This window comes from Orbicella franksi, chromosome 10 (genome assembly GCF_964199315.1).
Source record: "Orbicella franksi chromosome 10, jaOrbFran1.1, whole genome shotgun sequence".
NCBI lineage: Eukaryota > Metazoa > Cnidaria > Anthozoa > Scleractinia > Merulinidae > Orbicella > Orbicella franksi.
This window is the reverse complement of record NC_138154.1, coordinates 8832985-8854280: the sequence shown is the minus strand read 5'-3', so window position 1 is coordinate 8854280 and position 21296 is coordinate 8832985. Positions and strand designations below refer to the sequence as shown.

Genomic DNA, 21296 nt, shown 5'->3' with positions numbered 1-21296 from the left:
TTTGAAAAGCGCAACAGATCACCAGGTGGCACGCCCGTGATTCTGCGAGTTAGAGTGCCATGGCATTTTTAAACCACTCTGTAGACATAGTCAGGTTTTGTGGTATCTTACCCAGGTCTAGTGTTGATATTGCCATGGTGCTCTAAAACTCCTAAGAGTGATTTGAAAAACACAACAGATTACTAGGTGGCACGCCCGTGATTCTGTGAGTTAGAGTGCCATGGCATTATTAAACCACTCTGTAGACATAGTCAGGTTTTGTGGTATCTAACCCAGGTCCAGTGTTGATATTGCCATGGTGCTCTAAAACTCCTGAGTGTGATTTGAAAAGCGCAACAGATCACTAGGTGGCACGCCCATGATTCTGTGAGTTAGAGTGCCATGGCATTATTAAACCACTCTGTAGACGTAGTCAGGTTTTGTGGTATCTTACCCAGGTCTAGTGTTGATATTGCCACGGTGCTCTAAAACTCCTAAGTGTGATTTGAAAAACACAACAGATCACTAGGTGGCACGCCCGTGATTCTGTGAGTTAGAGTGCCATGGCATTATTAAACCACTCTGTAGACGTAGTCAGGTTTTGTGGTATCTTACCCAGGTCTAGTGTTGATATTGCCATGGTGCTCTAAAACTCCTAAGTGTGATTTGAAAAGCGCAACAGATCACTAGGTGGCACGCCCGTGATTCTGTGAGTTAGAGTGCCATGGCATTATTAAACCACTCTGTAGACGTAGTCAGGTTTTGTGGTATCTTACCCAGGTCTAGTGTTGATATTGCCATGGTGCTCTAAAACTCCTAAGTGTGATTTGAAAAGCGCAACAGATCACTAGGTGGCACGCCCGTGATTCTGTGAGTTAGAGTGCCATGGCATTATTAAACCACTCTATAGACGTAGTCAGGTTTTGTGGTATCTTACCCAGGTCTAGTGTTGATATTGCCATGGTGCTCTAAAACTCCTAAGTGTGATTTGAAAAACACAACAGATTACTAGGTGGCACGCCCGTGATTCTGTGAGTTAGAGTGCCATGGCATTATTAAACCACTCTGTAGACATAGTCAGGTTTTGTGGTATCTTACCCAGGTCCAGTGTTGATATTGCCATGGTGCTCTAAAACTCCTAAGTGTGATTTGAAAAGCGCAACAGATCACCAGGTGGCACGCCCGTGATTCTGCGAGTTAGAGTGCCATGGCATTTTTAAACCACTCTGTAGACATAGTCAGGTTTTGTGGTATCTTACCCAGGTCTAGTGTTGATATTGCCATGGTGCTCTAAAACTCCTAAGAGTGATTTGAAAAACACAACAGATTACTAGGTGGCACGCCCGTGATTCTGTGAGTTAGAGTGCCATGGCATTATTAAACCACTCTGTAGACATAGTCAGGTTTTGTGGTATCTAACCCAGGTCCAGTGTTGATATTGCCATGGTGCTCTAAAACTCCTAAGTGTGATTTGAAAAGCGCAACAGATCACTAGGTGGCACGCCCATGATTCTGTGAGTTAGAGTGCCATGGCATTATTAAACCACTCTGTAGACGTAGTCAGGTTTTGTGGTATCTTACCCAGGTCTAGTGTTGATATTGCCATGGTGCTCTAAAACTCCTAAGTGTGATTTGAAAAACACAACAGATTACTAGGTGGCACGCCCGTGATTCTGTGAGTTAGAGTGCCATGGCATTATTAAACCACTCTGTAGACATAGTCAGGTTTTGTGGTATCTTACCCAGGTCCAGTGTTGATATTGCCATGGTGCTCTAAAACTCCTAAGAGTGATTTGAAAAGCGCAACAGATCACCAGGTGGCACGCCCATGATTCTGTGAGTTAGAGTGCCATGGCATTATTAAACCACTCTGTAGACGTAGTCAGGTTTTGTGGTATCTTACCCAGGTCTAGTGTTGATATTGCCATGGTGCTCTAAAACTCCTAAGTGTGATTTGAAAAACACAACAGATCACTAGGTGGCACGCCCGTGATTCTGTGAGTTAGAGTGCCATGGCATTATTAAACCACTCTGTAGACATAGTCAGGTTTTGTGATATCTTACCCAGGTCTAGTGTTGATATTGCCATGGTGCTCTAAAACTCCTAAGTGTGATTTGAAAAGCGCAACAGATCACTAGGTGGCACGCCCGTGATTCTGTGAGTTAGAGTGCCATGGCATTATTAAACCACTCTGTAGACATAGTCAGGTTTTGTGGTATCTTACCCAGGTCCAGTGTTGATATTGCCATGGTGCTCTAAAACTCCTAAGTGTGATTTGAAAAGCGCAACAGATCACTAGGTGGCACGCCCGTGATTCTGTGAGTTAGAGTGCCATGGCATTATTAAACCACTCTGTAGACATAGTCAGGTTTTGTGATATCTTACCCAGGTCTAGTGTTGATATTGCCATGGTGCTCTAAAACTCCTAAGTGTGATTTGAAAAGCGCAACAGATCACTAGGTGGCACGCCCGTGATTCTGTGAGTTAGAGTGCCATGGCATTATTAAACCACTCTGTAGACATAGTCAGGTTTTGTGGTATCTTACCCAGGTCCAGTGTTGATGTTGCCATGGTGCTCTAAAACTCCTAAGTGTGATTTGAAAAGCGCAACAGATCACCAGGTGGCACGCCCGTGATTCTGTGAGTTAGAGTGCCATGGCATTATTAAACCACTCTGTAGACATAGTCAGGTTTTGTGATATCTTACCCAGGTCTAGTGTTGATATTGCCATGGTGCTCTAAAACTCCTAAGTGTGATTTGAAAAACACAACAGATTACTAGGTGGCACGCCCGTGATTCTGTGAGTTAGAGTGCCATGGCATTATTAAACCACTCTGTAGACATAGTCAGGTTTTGTGATATCTTACCCAGGTCTAGTGTTGATATTGCCATGGTGCTCTAAAACTCCTAAGTGTGATTTGAAAAACACAACAGATCACTAGGTGGCACGCCCATGATTCTGTGAGTTAGAGTGCCATGGCATTATTAAACCACTCTGTAGACATAGTCAGGTTTTGTGGTATCTTACCCAGGTCCAGTGTTGATATTGCCATGGTGCTCTAAAACTCCTAAGTGTGATTTGAAAAGCGCAACAGATCACTAGGTGGCACGCCCATGATTCTGTGAGTTAGAGTGCCATGGCATTATTAAACCACTCTGTAGACGTAGTCAGGTTTTGTGGTATCTTACCCAGGTCTAGTGTTGATATTGCCATGGTGCTCTAAAACTCCTAAGTGTGATTTGAAAAACACAACAGATCACTACGTGGCACGCCTGTGATTCTGTGAGTTAGAGTGCCATGGCATTATTAAACCACTCTGTAGACATAGTCAGGTTTTGTGGTATCTTACCCAGGTCCAGTGTTGATATTGCCATGGTGCTCTAAAACTCCTAAGTGTGATTTGAAAAGCGCAACAGATCACTAGGTGGCACGCCCGTGATTCTGTGAGTTAGAGTGCCATGGCATTATTAAACCACTCTGTAGACATAGTCAGGTTTTGTGATATCTTACCCAGGTCTAGTGTTGATATTGCCATGGTGCTCTAAAACTCCTAAGTGTGATTTGAAAAACACAACAGATCACTAGGTGGCACGCCTGTGATTCTGTGAGTTAGAGTGCCATGGCATTATTAAACCACTCTGTAGACATAGTCAGGTTTTGTGGTATCTTACCCAGGTCCAGTGTTGATATTGCCATGGTGCTCTAAAACTCCTAAGTGTGATTTGAAAAGCGCAACAGATCACTAGGTGGCACGCCCGTGATTCTGTGAGTTAGAGTGCCATGGCATTATTAAACCACTCTGTAGACATAGTCAGGTTTTGTGGTATCTTACCCAGGTCTAGTGTTGATATTGCCATGGTGCTCTAAAACTCCTAAGTGTGATTTGAAAAGCGCAACACATCACTAGGTGGCACGCCCGTGATTCTGTGAGTTAGAGTGCCATGGCATTATTAAACCACTCTATAGACGTAGTCAGGTTTTGTGGTATCTTACCCAGGTCTAGTGTTGATATTGCCATGGTGCTCTAAAACTCCTAAGTGTGATTTGAAAAACACAACAGATCACTAGGTGGCACGCCCGTGATTCTGTGAGTTAGAGTGCCATGGCATTATTAAACCACTCTGTAGACATAGTCAGGTTTTGTGGTATCTTACCCAGGTCTAGTATTGATATTGCCATGGTGCTCTAAAACTCCTAAGTGTGATTTGAAAAGCACAGCAGATCACTAGGTGGCACGCCCGTGATTCTGTGAGTTAGAGTGCCATGGCATTATTAAACCCCTCTGTAGACGTAGTCAGGTTTTGTGGTATCTTTTACCTAGTGAACATTAATTTTTTGTATAATTAAGGCTGTAATTGCTAATTCACTCCAGTCCTTTTCTTTGCTTATGTTTGTATAGTAACTCTTGATTACAAAGGTTTGCTACTTTTAATGGCTAAGATTGGGGATGAGCACTTTGTTCTTGGTGGACATGGACTTGCTATTGAGTTTTGAATTTTCTGTTTGGCTTTGAGGGTAAGTTTTTTAGGCTACCACCTTTCGTTGGCTTAAAAAAATGTAAGTGTAACAACCCTAAGGGCACACATTAAACTACAGCCAGTGGTACCATTAACAGTTGTGTATAAGCTGCACTAATAGATAAGCTACTCAGCATGCCATATCAAGAGGTATACAGTACATGTAGTTTTGGTTTTTACCTTCCTCCACTGTGTCTTGGAAAATCATTTTGAACTCAGATAAACTTTGGTTTTTCTTTGAGGTTAATCTGTTGATATTTTCCTCAAAGATATTGCACATGTGAAAATGAGCTTGGTGTTCAAATACCTAGGTACATCTTTTTTTTATGATGAAAGATTCAAAGGTGAGGTATTTTACTTTCTTTATGTGATATTTTTTCCCTCAGGCCTGTGATTGTGATTTGGGGAGACATGAGGTTTGTTTGGAGCACCTCCTTCAAACCAAAGCTAACATTGGAGGGTATGTAGTATTCAATGTTGCAAGGCTACATGATTGTTTTGATTTTATCAGTTTAGTCCAGTTAGGATCAACAAGTTTATTTTGATGTAGCAGCAGATCTTTTTTAAATTCCTGTGAGTCACTTGGTTGAATTTTAGCATGGCAAATATTGAAGGAAAGTCTGGATATTGTCCATACTACATGTATAAGGTAGCACATCAAAATAATGATATGGCATATAACCAAGAGGTTTCAATGTGAAACATCATGCCACTGGCACTGATTAGTTGGTCAAAACCAAATGATACCCTATGCTGTTAAGATCTTGGTTATTGTACTTTTCAGATTTAAAGGTTTGCGAGATGACTTATTGTGCATACTTGATGAAGAACTATCCTCGATGTGCCTTTGTGCTCTTCACTGTGAAATGCGGAACACTGAGCAGCTATTAAAGAGTGTGGGTTTACTTGCTTATGAGATAGGTTCTCTCAAACAGGGTAAGGAGGAGTTATCCAAATTTGGTCCAGAGAACTTCCACTCAGATCGGGTCACTGTGAAATTAAAACCTGGACAACAAACAGCTCCGGATAGAAACAATGTTTCTGTTTCTTCGTTTTCAGGTAATTGTTATATATCATTCTGTTTTCAATTGTGCTAGCCATGATGATCATGATGATCATGATGATTAAGCATCAATGATTCCAAAACCTTCGATAAGAGATTTTAGAAATCATTGTACAGCCAAATGAATGCACCCTAAATGATGGGGGTGGGGGGCAACTTCACATACACTAAGTCCGTACACTTACAATTTTTTAATTGATTTCTTAAGGTTCCACTGAACGTAAAATCCTCTCAGCAATGGAAAAGATAGTTGATGTGTCCCTGCCTAATGAAAAGCTAGCAGTTCATTATCAAGACCCAGAGGCAGCCAAAATGTGTATCCTCAATAAAATCTCTTTCTGTGAAGCACGTCAAAAGGTATTGCTTCTCTCTGGACTTGGAATGTATAGTATTTGTTTTCAGTTGTACTAGTTCTGCATCTCATAATCTACAAACCACAAAAGAATCTTCAGGGCAGCTATTTTGGTGTTGCTTACAGACAAAAAAATCTCGATTCATTTTGCCAACACACACAATGAGCCAAAATTCAATAATCTTATCAAAATTTAACTTTGGATGTCTTCTCCTTCTTCGAATGTAATTATGCTGCACTGCCACTGTCTGTTTTTGAGCAGACTATCCAAAATGTTTGCTGTCTTGTGACATCTCATACAGTGTACATTCATTGTATTTCGTAACAGTCAGTCTTGGTATGATTAAACCCATCAGGATAAATGATCCATGAAAATTAATGTTGAACTTTGATTCTTTGGATCTTAAATTGTGATATACTGTATATCTGTAGGTCTCCTTGTGGAGAATAATAGTGCTTCAAACTCAAGATGGAGTATGCATTTCGCAAACAAAAGTGTTCATTTTGTATTTTACCTGCACTCTAAAATACAAAACTACTCATAGTGCATGCTACATGTATATTAATTTAATTTGTCAGTGGATATAATGCAAAAGCTTAGATTGTCTTGTTTTCTTGGTAGTACTACAGGGAAATGTTTAAAAGTGGGATTTTTGTCTGTGACTTTGGCAAAAGACTAGAAGAGGTCAAGTTGCAAAATTCAGGTATAATATGATGTTTGTTTAACTTATCAAAGTCAGCTTGATGGAGGCAACAGCTTCTTATTCTTTTATTTCAGGTCCTAACAGAAACTTCTGTGGTTGATTACAGCATGTTAATTGGTTGGCTGAAAAGGTTTCAACATTGTTAATAATTTTTGGTTAATTTTTGGTGTCTGTATAGATGTCAGTATGGAGTTGCAGAATCGCATAGATTTCTGGAAGCAAACACAAGAGGACATTGAAAGTCAGTTTAAAGTTCTTTATCAACCCATTCAGACAGTTAAGGCCAGAAAGGGAAGGAAAACTCAGAAGGAGGAAAATCGGGAGCTGAGTTGCTATGCTGGCACACTAACGAAGGAATTTCTAACAATGGTGAGGTTTACTTTCATGCTTGTTGGATGTGTGACTGGTTGTACCCAACTTTGCGCTACACACCTTGTTGGTTACTCACCATCTCCTATCCAACGTGCGCCAATTTAATTCTAATTCTTTTTCAACACTGTTTATTTATGAATTTTGCAATGATTTGGCTTGCTTAATTCTCGGATAGAAAGAGGGGTTGTTATGTGCCTATTCATTGGCCAAACAGACTTTCAATTAACCATCATGTGTCACTTTTGACTTTCTTAGGTTTGCTCCCTTTGGAAGGAAATTGCTCTAATAATGAGAGACAGAGAATTTAAAGCAAATGAAGAACACTAGATCGACATTTTTGATGTCAAGGTTGGAGCACTTTAATGGAACTTATTATCCTTTAGAGCTTTCTTTTAGTGTGGCATCAGCTTGTTTGGAGTCGTAATGATTTGTGTTTGAAACTGGTTTAACATTCTTTATACATGTACATGAACACTAGTACAATATTTCCCATAGAAATGTGTTACTTGCATTACCAGTGTCATGTTGGTGGAAGACAGTCAATACAAATAATGCAAATAAAAAAAATTATGATGAGTTTTAACTTGAAAATGTCAATCTTTTCTAGTGCGAAAAGTGGGGTTTCCTCCTCCTGGAGATGTTTGGGAGCAATCTAGGAACAGGTGATTATGGCCACCTAACGGTAGAACATGTTCCAATGCTTTTTAGAGTGCATCGCTCTCTTCATCACCTATCCAACCAGGGATTTGAAGCAGCTCACAAATTACAGCGACAGCTGTATGCCAGAGCAACGTCACATGATTCATCAGGCAACACTGCATCATGTAAGTTTATTACAATTTGTACTGGGGTGTTCCAAACTTGATACTCAAAAGAGGCTAAAATAAATACTTGTAAGTGTTGTTGGTTTTTTCTATATTTTCCATCATGATGATAACAGCACTCACAGATACACCTAAATCTAGCATGTTTCTTGGTGATTACTGTTTTGACCTTAAGAACCACAAATCAGAGAATATATTAATAATTTAGAATCAGAATGAGTCGAATTCAGTCATAGACTGGAATATCTTGGTCATTAGTAAACTTAAACTGCAGGGTAATAGGGTAGTAAATCAGGTAGATGGTGATTTAAGCCAGTTGAGATTCACCTTCATAGGGTAAATTGTGCATAATTAATTGCCAGAACATATAAACCAAAAAATTCCCCAAACTAAATTGTTGTATTAATTAAGTCTTAAATGTACATAATCTATTTCAGTGGATCAAATCCTCACACACCTCTATACAGAGATGCTGCTTGACATGAGACTAGCTTTCAAAGAGGCTAAAGGCTGCATTGCTACAGGTATTTATACCTTTTGTTGGTTCCTTTGTGGTGAATATAATTTGCTTCCAATTTGTTACAAATTTCCAATTTGTAACATCTTGATACTATCCCTGTTATATGTCATTTGCAACAGTGCTGCTGGCAGACTGAGCTTCAGATATTGCCAAAGTCCAGCCACATGACAAACTCTTCTTTAGAATACTTGAACAATTTTACACCATCCTCTGCAGGTTTCATTTTACACTTACCCTCTCTAGATAGTGTGTCTAAAATTGAACGCTGCTTTATACTGATGAAGCATTGAGTACTTGAAATGAAAATCCCTGCACAAAAACGAAATTTTCCTGTTGCATGGAATTTTTGTTCATGAAAGTGAAGATTTATGTTCTGCCAATGAAAAGTGAAAAGTGTTGAATAAAATAATAGTTATATGAAATACAAAAATGCAATTATTCAGACACACCTCACAGGCCTCTTGTATGGCTTTTTTTTGTTTTAGGAAAGCCCTTCTACTATCGAGGATGTGGATGGAGGCCCAAAAGGATGACCTGGTCAGGGGAAGAACAAGCATGGATTGGAAGGATAGATCAACTGCTGTCTGATTTATTTGGTCCAGACTACTGTAATTATGAATACACAGAGAAAAAGCACTGTGTCCTGGTTCCAGGTCAATTCCCACTCATGAAGTATGATCATGGCGAGTGGGAAAAGGCATACTATTTTAGTGTTAATAGTGACAGAAAACCTTGTGTCGACCATGCTTGTAAACCTGGAAATGATTTTGATGACACTCCTGTCAGCAATCCTGACTGCCAACCAATCAGCAACCCTGTCAGCAATCATGCCTGTAGCCCTGTTAGCAATCCTGACTGCAAACCAAGCAGCACTCCTGACACCAGACCTTCCAGCAACCCTGTCAGCAATCCTGACTGCAAACCAAGCAGCACTCCTGACACCAGACCTTCCAGCAACCCTGTCAGCAATCCTGACTGCAAACCAAGCAGCACTCCTGACAGCAGACCTTCCCGCAACCCTGTCAGCAATCCTGACTGCAAACCAAGTAGCACTCCTGACAGCAGACCTTCCAGCAACCCTGTCAGCAATCCTGACTGCAAACCAAGCAGCACTCCTGACACCAGACCTTCCAGCAACCCTGTCAGCAATCCTGACAGCCAACCAATCAGCAACCCTGTCAGCAATTATGCCTGTAGCCCTGTTAGCAATCCTGACTGCCAACCAATCAGCACTCCTGACACCAGACCTTCCAGCAACCCTGTCAGCAATCCTGACTGCAAACCAAGCAGCACTCCTGACACCAGACCTTCCAGCAACCCTGTCAGCAATCCTGACTGCAAACCAAGTAGCACTCCTGACAGCAGACCTTCCAGCAACCCTGTCAGCAATCCTGACTGCAAACCAAGCAGCACTCCTGACACCAGACCTTCCAGCAACCCTGTCAGCAATCCTGACAGCCAACCAATCAGCAACCCTGTCAGCAATTATGCCTGTAGCCCTGTTAGCAATCCTGACTGCAAACCAAGCAGCACTCCTGACACCAGACCTTCCAGCAACCCTGTCAGCAATCCTGACTGCCAACCAATCAGCACTCCTGACACCAGACCTTCCAGCAACCCTGTCAGTAATTCTGACTGCAAACCAAATGATAATCCTGGTTATACACGTAAAACTGTTGAAATGAAGCAAGGAAAGAAACATTTCCAAGCTACCTTCAGATATGACAGCATTAACCATCTCACTCGTGGTGAACGAGCATCCTTGAAGCTTCCAAAAGTGGTCTTTGTATCACCCAAAGAGGTTCAGCTGGTTGAAAGTGGCAGTGAAGTCAGTGACCCGCATCTTGTTAACATGCGTCCTGCTGAAAGTATGGTAAAGGATGCAATGGATATGCTGACAGTCTACAATTGCAGAGTGAATGATGGCGATGACAGCAGTGAAACATTAGTCAGGGTTGGTAAACTTGGTACATTTACATTGGCATCAATGAAAATTTTCCAAAACATGTGCACCCTTCAATCAGATGCTGTCAAGCTACAACAAGAAAGAAACTGGCTTTCACAAGAGAAGGAAAACTTGTCGGTCATCAATAAAATCCAAGACATTCTAGAAAACTCTAGGCCCCATGATGAAATTTTAAGGCAGGGCTCTTTTATTATCGATGTCCATGATTTTAGCACATTGGCATGCAAACGATATGTCAATGGATTCACCATAGATACAGTGTGCTTAAAACTTTTACATGAGTGTTTGCCCACTGAAGTTGTTTACTTGCCAACATATAGTCAGACGTGGGCAAGGCAAGGTGTGCAGTATTTCAGTCAGAGGGTAAATCGGTTTTTTAGCCACTGTAAAGTGCAAGATGTGGAATGCATTTTGGCACCAGTTCATTTTGAAACTCCCAAACACTGGGGATTGCTTTGCTTTGAGTATTCAAGAAGAACAGTGTACTTTGATGATGGTCTCAGGATTTCTCCACCAAGAGACATTTCCACTGTGATAAGGAACATGCTGGGTGGTTTCAGAGCCCTTTCAGATGATGCCAGCTTTGATGAGGAACAGTGGAACCAGTTGAATCTTCCATTGCCACATATCAACATGCCAGCTCAGACCAAAACAGGTGTAGGTTCCGGAAGCTGTGGTGTTGGAGTTATTCTGACTGTGAGAGATATAATATCTAGTGGAAACTGTCACCCATCATTTCTTTGGAAGTTTGAAAACATGGACAAGTTACGGAAAGAGCTGATGTCTCTTATCCTTCAGTGGTGAGATTAGAGGTACTTGTACTGCAACTCTTCCCTTAAACCTTGTTGCTGCTTGTGCACTCAGTACAAGCATCAGAAACATTGTGTGTACTCTACAAAATAATGTTGGTGAGAAGGTATTTAGTCAAGGACCTTGTGTGCCATGAGCACAAACAAAGATGTAAGAACTGGACACTGTGCAGTTTTTAGTGGGAATGTCCTTGTGCCTATTCTTGTGCACAAGTGGGAAGCAGGCTTCAGAGTAGAGTTTACAAACATACATTTTAACACTAATTGATGCCAATAATTATTAATTATTATTAATGTCTTGCAAATAAATACTTGTCAACAGTGGTGCCTAAACAAGACATAACAGTAATGTGTGAAAATAATGAATAATCTATTTCAGGAATTGTGACTTATTGAACAGAATATTTATTATCACTCAAGTTACTCTCTAAAACTCTGAAATTACAAGCAACTTTTAAGATAATGGTCATCAGTGGTAATAATTAGATTCAAGTGCTGAGTGAACTTGTATGGTATCTAAATTATCATCTGAGTCACTCTATGAAACTATGAAATAGCAAACAACTCTTAGATTATGACATCAAAAGGCATATTCTGCTCACTAATAATAATATCATAATTATGTGCCCACAACATTTGGATTCCATACCACTGAAACAACTTGCTTTGTGTAAATGTCAGTTGTTTTGCCAATTCACTATAACAATGTCAATCAACATTAACATGGCATTTGTCCATTGGAAAAGTTTAGTAAACAATCCACCTAATATTAAATTAAATTAATCAATAGACGATATTTGTATTCTCAGTATTGGACTGGAACTAGCTTGCAATGGAGGTGAAAAGATTCCCCTGCATCAGCCTCCATTGCAAGCTAGTTCCAGTCCAATACTGAGAATAAACATATGGTCTACTAATTAATTGTCTTAAGTAAAGATCAGGTAGTTCACTAGACAACATAAAATATTCATTATATTTGAAAATTATAACTGGCAAAGAGAACCCCACTGTAGACTTTTCTGTTGCTAACTACTTGTTCCCGTTATACTTTACAGAGGACAAAACTGAATTCATTTGCCAGATTGAAGTTATTTGAAATTATTTTTCCTGAAAGTTTTGAGTAAGAGGAAGACAGACCCATTGAATGACAGATGCAGGTTAACAGGAACAAAGGAAATGACAATCCTTGTAACCATGGTCATTTGTACAATTGTTAGTGACTAAAAAAATTAGTAACTTTAGGGCTCGTTATCTGAAAGTAATTATTATTTCAGTGAATGCTTCAAGATGTTTAAATATTTGAAACATGTCAGTAGTAAACCTCAGACATTTTTCACTTCAAGAGTTAGTAATTGGCATTATTTACTGTGAAATTGCCTTAAGTTTGCTAAATTGAGTTGTAGCTAAAGAAAAGTCACCTCTAAAACTCGCACTTTTCAAGAAACATTCTTATAACCAACTGGCCATGCTCGATATGAGTGTACAGTCCAGGCCACCAAATAATTTCTATTTCCCGTGTTGCTCGACCTTCCCCATATCCAACTACCAATGATGACTTTGATGATGCTCTGTTGTTTTGTAGCGGGGCATATGCTCTGTCTTTTGCTCTCAAAATTTCTTCTTCAGCACAAAGTGGGGCAGCTGAAGAATTTGCCTCGCACTGTTTGTTGCCAGCAAATAAAATTTCAGTATTTAGGTGGATTTTACTTTCTTCCAGTGCCTCAATAAATGGATCCAAATCATAGGTCTTGTATGAGATCCTTCTTGTTGTCCCTTTGTAACTGGGCTGTGACTTGTGGCTCCCGTCCCTAACTGTGTTTACTTGATTGTTGAGTCTTCCTATGAAATACTCAAAGTATATTTTGGGCACTTGATGGCTATCAACTTTTATCCATCTCCCTTGGAGAGAAGAAACTATGTGAGAAACATGTTTTGTGGAGCACAGGTGCCATTTCAATACATACGTGGGAGAACTTGTTTAAAATTTAAATTAATTGCTAGCAATGATTTATTGTAGTCTTATAAAACTAAATTTTTTGACTCGAACATTCCTTACTTCGTTGCGTCGTAGAATTTGCCCCATTGCGATTTATAAGTTTTAGAAGGAAGTGAGAAAAAGATTTGAACTTTTAATACTCTACAGTGACTTAATCGATATTATTATGCATCAGTCAACTCCAGCAGTGCCCATTCCCCCCCGGTAACCGCAGGGCATTTGCTCACATTGTCAGTCCCGGAGGTGGGGCATTCGCAATCTTATCACGGCCCTGGCGCTGGGCATTTGCATGCCCCAGGGCGACCCCCGGGCATTTGACACGTGTGTTTTCGAAGTGCCATGGACGAGGTCATCAGGAAAGACGCGGCGTTTGTCGAACAATGGCTTGTCCGTCTGTGACTAGAGAAACTTGTAGATGTTTTTAAAGGTAATCAGCTAACACGTACTGTTGTCCTTGAAGTCTTACCGTTGCATTCAAATACTGAACAGTCGAACGATTTATTCACTGATTAATAAAAAACTGCAGAGGTGTCGGAAGGTGACGATCCCGGGGATGGGGCATTTACCTTCTTTCTTCGTCCCAACCCCGGGGCATTTAGTCAGCTTATATGTCCCCACCCCGGGAAATTTGCTCCTTTTTTTAAAAAAATGCTTATGCCTGGGCGTTAGCCCGGGGGGATGGCCACTGTTGGAATTGACTGACGCATTATGACCAACAACAGACCATTACTCGCAAGTGGGGAACCCAGGCATTGCACATTGCATGATAGTTTTCAACTTAGTGAACGCTTAAATGTTTTAATTCACCTGGTAAACGAGGATGAAACGTAGAGTTTATTCTTTCCACCAAGCCTCCAATCCGTAGTTGATAACCTTCTTGATATTTTGGGTCAAGGTTCCCTCGTGGCCTTGGTAATGTCGTGACATTTCCATCACCATCTTTAAAAGCTGGATTCAGGGGATATTCTTCTCCTTGGTGGCGTTCTCGCATGTGTTTGGCCAAAGAATACAAGGTTTTGAAACTTCTCTTGCAGCACGGACATTCGGTCGTGTAGCTCGGCATTATGATACTAAAGAATGAATAGCCTAGTCATACACTTGCGCCCCGGACATCGTGAATTGCAAATGTGAAGGCCTTTATTCTCACTGGCATTGTCACCGGAAGTAGAACCCGTGAAATTTCCCCCACCCTACCCCAACTGGCTTTGGAGCATTAAAAGCAAGAGAGGTTGCAACGCCAATATGAGCGAAAAATGTATACTATGAAAATAATTTCAATACTTGTAAAGACTTACTGTTGTCAGTCGGCTATTGTAGCTGCTGAGGGAAGAAAAATATAAAAGGCAAATTGTGCATCCCAAGGGTGTCCCAGTGAGAATTAATTGTCTTCTCTCACGCAACGCACCAAAGTGATAGCGTTACTATTGTGGGTTAGTGTTTTACGTGATGTCGGAAAAGCCGCAGTTTTCAGCGAAAGATGAGAGGTACCGGTATCATCGACATTCGAAAGAGGAGAAGAAGAGACAAAAGCGGGAATGGAAGAACCGGTTCGGGAGGAGTGAAAAAGGAAAAAGCACGAAGCAAAGAGAGGAACATTAGCCGTCATTGATATGCCCGATGTGCGGCAGAACCAGATTGACGGAACTGGCAATGATGATCTGGAGTGCGGGGATTTCCTAAATACGAAGTTAAAGTGTAACACAGAATGGCTAGAAGTTGAGGGAGCTAGCACAGTAAAAAAGAAAAAAAATGGTTTTGTTGACTATAAGGGACGTCCACAGGAACAAGTCTCGATAGAGAAAACAAAGCATCCAGAAACTATAACATATGAAGCAAGCCAGGGTTTGGGCAGAGGTCAGAAAATGCTTGCTCTTGTAAAGCTCGAAAGGCCGGACATTTCCGCACACAATCCAAAAATGTTCAGCAAAACCATCGCACGGACAGTTAAATTCACAACAAGCCGTCAACTTGAAAAGCAACGCAGCAGTACCTCCAAGTCAGTGCGCGAAATCAACTCGCTCGTTAATTGTCAAAATTTCTCAAGAACCAGTTGGGTGTGGAACATTTGGACAGTGTTTCCTGGCACGGTATCGAAATATTACAGCAGTTGTTAAGGAAATGAAAAGACAGAATAACACTTTCAAAGAGGGTGAAAGATGTAAGCTTGAGGTGTTTCACAAGGCTAATGTATTGCATAGCCTCGGTGATCATGCTGGGCTTCCTTTTCTTTTGGGTATATGCACCAAACAGGAACCATACTGTTTAGTCCTCCAGTTTCATGGCTGTGGAGAGGAAAGCCTTACCCTTCACAAGGGAATAAAACGAAGACTGCTCAATAAAACATCAACCATCGGAACATTTAAAGATATTTGTGGTACTCTAGAATACATCCATGGCAAAGGCTTTCTTCACAATGACCTGAAATCCAACAATGTTTTACTTGAAACAAAAAAGGATGGATTTCGCCCGATTATTATCGATTTTGGAAAAAGCGGACCAATAGAGAAAGAGAAGGGTTACAAACGGAGCTATGGTGCCGAGTACATTGCACCGGAAGTCAAGAAATGACACAAGCAAAGCTGTGCAAGTGATGTCTATTCGTTTGGAAAGATGCTAGAGACAGCAGTTCGTAACAGAAGTTTCGGTAGTTTATTTTCAAACATTATTTCCAAAGCAACTGCGTTTTCTCCCACACTAAGGCCTTCCGTTGGGGAGATTTTTACTCAACTAACAAATGCTGCTCATAAGTGATTTCTCTTTTACGTACTTTGAGTATACGTATCGCTGGTAATTTGTAGGTCCCGTTTACGTTGAACTCTCACATCAGGTAATCATAAAGATATACACAGCAAAAACATTAAAGTTCATAGTTCTGGTTAAAGTAATTATTGTCATCTTGTGTAAAAATAGCCTCATCATGTTTGGTATCCTGCAGATGTGGCCTGTGTTAGCCGCAATAGTTGGTGATATAAAGTTTCGCTAAAACAGTGAAGTGATGAAGTGTGAGTGACAGAGAACATTATCCCGGGAGACTAGTAATGCGCATTCCATCAACACTTTCTATTGTCCTCAAATTTACTGGGCATTTAAATTGGTCATTTCAAATGACCGATCTCTCGGTAACTAAGACTTGTGGGTTCTCATGGCGTACAGAATACATTCAGCATATGAACACAAGCGTTATTTTTCAATTCTTTGCATTCGAGGCTGTATTAAAGCTTTAAATTTGAAAACCGCAGTCTTCAATATCTAAAATTTGGGCTGAATAAGTGTCATTAAGTTTTTTCCAGCGTTAGAACATGCCTGATAACTGTTGTGCGCCACTGTGTTGTAAGAGTGGATAGCGATTAGGGCCAGACGGAGAAAGGATCACATACCACAGCCTTCCAACGACAGATCCAGAAAGGCTTAAGGTATTTTTTCGATCTCTATTGATTTGATACACTTGCTGTTACATAAATTGTGGTAATTTTGTTTCAATTGTCTTATTTCATAGACTTGGCTTGTAAAGATTAAATGAGATGTATCCACAACATTCCAGATCGTGAAGCGAACCAAGATCTGCTCGTTGCATTTCAGGCCAACTGATTTTCAGAAAGGCTTAGCAGGTCGCCAAGTTTTAAAACATGATGCCGTTCCCTCAATTTTTCAATGGTCTGCACCATCTCCTAAGAGGAAATCGCCACATAAGCGGTCACAACCTCCATCTTCATCGGCTGAAATGCCATCCTTCAGTAGCGTGAGTGAAGCAGACATCGATACTTCCACTCTGGATGAAATCGACAATTTATGCACGCACATTGCAAAGTTAGAACAACAAGTCAATTTACTTGAGCTCGAAAATAAACAACTTTTGAAGAATGTCAACGAACTTCTTGAAAGCCAGTTTGGCATAGCATGATTTAAAGACTCAGACTCTGATATCAATTTTTACATGGGATTTCCTAATTTCCAAACCCTTCTGGCTTGCTACAAGTTTTTAAACCCAGGTGAGAATGGTTCTAACATTGTTTATGTTAACAGTGCGAAGGAGGACCTAGAGTTTTCATCATCAATTAATGCAGATGGCTTTTTGGGAAATAAACCCGGCCCACATTGAAAACTTAGTACCCTGGACGAATTTTTCCTGGTGCTTGTGAGAATGAGACTTGGGTTATTTGAACTTGATTCAGCCCACAGATTCAGGATACATGTTTCTACAGTAAACAGGATTTGTATTTCTAGGATCAATTTTTTGTACTTAAAATTTGGCTTCCTTAACATCTGGCCAAACAGAGAGGTAATAGATAAAGCAATGCCCCAGTCATTTAGGGATAAGTATCCTAAAACAAGGATCATTATTGATGGAAAAGGGATCAAATGTCAGACCCCTTCTTCCCTAGTTTTACACAGTGAAACCTATTCTTCGTACAAGAGCCATACAACCTTTAAAAATCTGATTGGCATCGCACCCAGTGGCCACATAACATTTATTTCCCAACTCAATGGAGGAAGTATTTGAGACAGGGAGCTCACAGTAAGGTCAGAGTTACTCAACTTGCCTTTTGATCAAGGTGATGTGGTGATGGCTGACAAGGGGTTTACCATTTCTGACCTGCTTGAACCTATTGGTATTGGCCTGAACATCCCCCCATTTCTTGGTTTGCAAAGTCAACAGACCCCTTCAGAAGTTATTGCCACTCAAGAAATAGCTTCAGAAAGAATTCATGTGGAAAAAGCTATAAACAAAGTGAAAAACTTTTACAAATTTAATCAAGCCATTCCATTGTCTTTAGCTGGTAGTCTAAATCAAATGTGGACTGTTTGTGCCATGCTTACCATCATGCAAAATCCCATTGTTACTTAGCGATCAATTTTAACATTAGTATATACCACACAAGTGAATAGTGCTTTTCACATGCGCTGATTGGTTCACTGAGATGATTAACAAAGTACTATACACCTCTGAGCAACTAAAGAGAAACAAACTGTCTTTGCATGTTGCTGTGTTTACCAAAAGTGATGTTTTGGTCCAGTAGTTATTCAACTTGTGTGATATACACTAAAGCACTGATTATTCACCTCAGTGGTAGTGAATGTGGTAAATATTTACCTCCACTTCAGTAAATAATTGTTAATTAAAAAAACTACTTTGAGTAATGACAAAAAGAAAACTGGAAAAAAACCTTGTAAATTATGTTAATGTGTGGTTTCAGAAAATATAAATACCCACTCCATTGATTTTAGGCAAGTCAGTTGGCAGGGGTGGGGAGAGGGGGTGTTATGCCACAAAATGTAATAACTGACACAAAATGTAATAGTAACGCAAAATGTAATAACTTTTGTCACAAAATGTAATAGTAACGCAAAATGTAACAACTTTTGATGCAAAATGTAATACAAAAGTAACGTAAAATGTAATAGCACAAAATGTAATAATGTTTTGGTTGGTATAAGTTTGTTGGAATTATTCATTTATTTATTTTTTAATTATTATTTTTTATTTATTAAGATCGTAATAGGCACCCATCAGAGACTTGGTCTAGGCAAGAGTTTCAATATCAAGGCACAATTGATAGCAAAATCGTCCCACTTAAAATGATTGAATTCCCATGCACATCTTTAAATTAAGCTGTACACTAAGATCTTAAAGAACCTAATTTATACATAAATGATAACTTGGAAAATAATTGGAAGTAAGGGATGACTTGTGCAAGAATATAAAAGAATATGCCATTTTATCAATGTAGGGTAAGGGATGTAAATATATCTAAAATATATCTGCTTAAGACAATGTTAGAGCAACATTGCCATTTTGTTAATGTTAATTGTTTTATGTGGCAGGAAACGCAACTTTCCATCCATGTATGACAAACTTGGCAAAATTTTTTTTTTTCACGAAAAGTTTGTAGAGGTCAGTAAGGGGTCAGTTGACCGGCCGCAGGTCACTGTTTATCAGTAGTAATCTGAAACCAAAGTAAGACACTCCTCTGTCGTTTCGATAAGACTTAGTATACCAATGCTGGTCACGTCTTCATTCTAGTCGACCATGAACACCATATTGTGGTATTGGTTTTTATTCGTAACCATTGCCAGTAACGTGCAACAAATTTTCGCAATTTCATCACTCGACGATGAGACGTATGAGACATTTCTTGAGTTGCTCAAAGGAAAATTTAACGTCCCATTGAAGCAAAGAACCACCAAGCAGAAATCCGCTCTTGTACGGTTTTGGCAAAATCGCGACCATGTATCTCTGAAAGGGGGCAAGGTATGCTACAATGGTAAGCCAATAATGAAAAAATCAGCTGTATCGAGCATTGTAGCGAAAGCATTCAAGGCAACAAAAGGTTTGGGTGTGAGGAAAATCTATCACCGTCTAAAAGATGTCTGTAGTGGCGTGGGAGAAAGAGACATCAGAAGTGTGCTTGGAAAGTCGTGCCTACATCAACGACTGAATGTTTGATTCCAAAACAAAGCTGCTTTAAAGCCAGTATGCGCTAAAGCTGTACAAATCCGCCATCGGGTGGATTTAGTAAGCATGGAAAGTATGCCAGTCAAGTGGAAAGGAAAAGTATTCAAGTATGTCTTGTCCGTTTTAGATGTATTTAGCCGGTACCATTAGCTTTTTCCACTGGAGGGGAAGAAAAGCAGCTCGATCGCGGCGGCACTTTCAAACGTTTACAAAGAGCATGGGCCTCCTTGCGTCATACAGCACGACCAGGGGCTAGAATTCGACGGTGCTGTCAATAGACTGTGCAAGAAGCTTCGTATTAAAGTAATTAAAGGGCGCCCATACCACCCGCAGTCACAGGGAAAAGGAGAACGGGCCCACAGAACATTTAAGAAAAAGATTATGTACGATTTATTGACTATGCGGAAAACAGGAGTGAACTGGGCAAAATGTTTACCAGAATACGCAAGAGCATTAAATCAAGAAGTTAAGGAGGAGCTATCTTGGAAGTCTGCCTTGGAAGTTTGTTATGGGCGCAAACCTTTCAGGAAAGATGAACTATCAGAGGCCACTACTGCACAAGAATGGAATGTCGAGAACGAAGCTTACGAGGAGATGATATCTTCGCGACCAAAAGATTACGAATCCCATGATATACAAGTTAATCGAATACAGAAAGCTGCTTCCGTGGCAAGTAAAAGATGCGAAAACCGCATGATCCAGAAGGGACTGAGGAACAATCCACCTTCAGTTTCTGATATTGGTGAAAAGGTGCTGATTCGCTACCCTGCGGCGAAAAAATAGGTAGCAAGAGGTCTATCTTAATGGCAAGAATACTTAAGGAAAATTTGAAAACTTGTAAATACAAAGCTCAATTTACATTTCCAGCTGGCTCTTCCAAGATTCTGACTAAATGGATTTCCGTTAATGACATGACAAGTACAACACTTGACAAAGAAAAGAGGAAGAGAAAGCTCGCATGCCAGAGTAACAAGAAAATGCACAAAAAGAAGTATTTGATACCTTTCTCAAATCATAGGGAGAAATTCACTGACATGCAGTCTGAGATGAATTTTTTAATCAGCTGTGACCCGCCCAAAGATGGCAACTGCCAATTTTCTGCACTTTGTCATGAGCTTGTGAACATTGGCATCTTCTGGTCTGCAGAAACATTAAGGAAAGAGATTGTGTCATTTCTGGAGTCGCATCCAAACTCTCCAGATGGGACTCCTTTGGAATTATTCGCTGGCACACCTTGGAGCCAATATCTGCGATTAATGGCATGCAATGGAACACATGGTGATCACTTAATGCTCCAAGCAGCAGCTGATATATTTAATATACAAATTGTTGTATATTCCACTCTTGGTGCAACAGCTATGCAGACAATTTCCCCTATGAATTGCTGTCCCATTGTGACATTTTATCTAGGTCACTTCGCTGAGGGAGCTGGAGAGCATTATGTGTGTTTGGCAGACGAAACAATTTTGGATCGCTCCGACACAGAGTACAATTGTCTTTCCCCCGTCCAAGATGAACAGTCCAATTTAGGTGGCACATCAGGTTTAAATGAACCAGGGGATCAGTCCCAGAGCGATGCAGATCAATACACTCCTGACATCAATACAGCCCATGGTAACCAAACCCGATTACATGAAAATGAAGAGCAAGATACGAATAACCAATGTGGATATGAACAGCAGGGAAACGATCGTGCAAGTCAGTTTAACGAGTGTAATACAGATTATGGTGCTTACA

The 21296-nt window shown here is 40.3% G+C and overlaps 1 pseudogene across 1 annotated transcript; it reads left to right on the top strand.

The window, feature by feature from the left end:
* Positions 1–4885: 4885 nt before the first annotated feature.
* On the top strand, positions 4886–15215 carry LOC145499382 (uncharacterized; annotated as a pseudogene). The gene is made up of 9 exons (XR_014050925.1): positions 4886–4959; positions 5284–5558; positions 5771–5919; positions 6537–6618; positions 6797–6987; positions 7246–7338; positions 7598–7814; positions 8252–8338; positions 8820–15215. The product of XR_014050925.1 is annotated as an uncharacterized LOC145499382 (transcript).
* The last annotated feature ends 6081 nt before the right edge of the window (positions 15216–21296 follow it).